Below are 1,650 nucleotides of genomic sequence, written 5' to 3' on the forward strand. Positions count from 1 at the left end.
GCATCTCAGATAACAGAACCTGTTTAGTATTAAATTGTTGAAGTGCTTTGGCTGGATGGAAAACAACTGAGCAGACAACTGAATTAAATTGATAAAAGTGCCTGGGCTGCACATCAGATAATAGAGCCAATTTAATATTGAATTGTTGAGGTACCTTGGCTGGTGCCAAGGGCAGGTAGAAAATAACCGAGCAGACAGGTGAATTAAATTGGTAAAAGTGCCTGGGCTGCACATCGGGTGACGGATATTAAATTGTCATACTTTGGCTGGTCCGAGGCCGGGTAAAAAATAACATGGTAGAAATGCCCAGGTTGCACATCAGATAATAGAACCGATTTGATATTCAATTGGTGAAGTCCTTCAGCTAATGCCATGTCTGGCTGCAAAGTGGCAAGTGAGTGGATTCTCCCACCATCCCACCATCCCACCATCCCATCATCCTCCCATCCTTCCATCCTGCCATCCTGCCCTCCTGTCATCAGCATTATATCTCAACCATTACTGGCCACTTCTCTCCAAAAACCCTGCTAATTATATCTTGATGTAGTCTATGACATACTCAAAACAAGAACCTATAGTAGTGTAGTTGACATGCATCTCCCTCAATGTTCCCCATGGTATGTATACCTTTACTGTAGCCTCCCCAAAGCAGAAAGAATACAGTGTATATTATATATGCTTAATTTGTGGTAGCTCAGAATAGCCATTTGGGGTTCTGAGTATCTGTATTGCACAACATGCCCAGAAGACATATAAATCCCATGGAAGTTCCAGAGGAATATGTTCAATTATTATTTGCACAACATGAAGATATAAGGTTCTAATTGGAGCAACTTACCTGGTAAATGGTGCATGGAGAGGAGGGATGAATACATTGTATCCATTAGTTACATCACCACCGTTTCACCAATGAGAGTCAAAAGTGGGTTGGAGGTAGGGATGGGATAGCTAGAAAGAAGTTTTAAAGGAATTACAGAGATTGACAAGACAAGATAATGATTTCAGAAGATTATATATGGAGCAGGACAATGGTACATGGATAGTCACTAACATTCCAGCCATATCTCTGTATCTACCAAAACAGATATTTAAAACATCCTGCCTTCCTTAGCTGATCAATACTCTTTGAACAACCTACTAGCTACCCCAGCCTTAAGTGAACCTCACACCATATATATTAAACATGACCAAGATATGATTAGGAACTTTTTTGGAGAGAAATAGTCCAGTAACAGTGGAAATACTATACTCATGACTGGTGGGTGGAATGGGGGCGGGATTACACCTATTGGAGAAACTAGTGCCTGATTTAGTAATTGTCGGTCAACAATGATGGCATTGAGAGGGAGCATCAGGCGGATGGTGTGAAAGTTATAACTAACTTGTCTATTCGGCATTGGTGTATGAATGGCTCCGAGCTCGGGGAACAACCCTCATCAGTTGTGTTATCTTGTCTGCTCGGTAATATTACACCCAGACTGAAATGATACGGATGCAACCCAGGCATGTTCAGTGATATACTTCACTTGTAGGCTCAGTAGTTGTCCACTTCAACCATCCGTAGACAGCATAACAATTTCATATTTAATCATCAGCAGCAGCCCGGGTGCTTTTACCAATTTAATTCACTTGTCTGCTTGGTTATATTCG

Source organism: Laccaria bicolor, genomic scaffold (genome assembly GCF_000143565.1).
Source record: "Laccaria bicolor S238N-H82 LACBIscaffold_42 genomic scaffold, whole genome shotgun sequence".
In the NCBI taxonomy this organism is placed as follows: Eukaryota; Fungi; Basidiomycota; class Agaricomycetes; order Agaricales; family Hydnangiaceae; genus Laccaria; species Laccaria bicolor.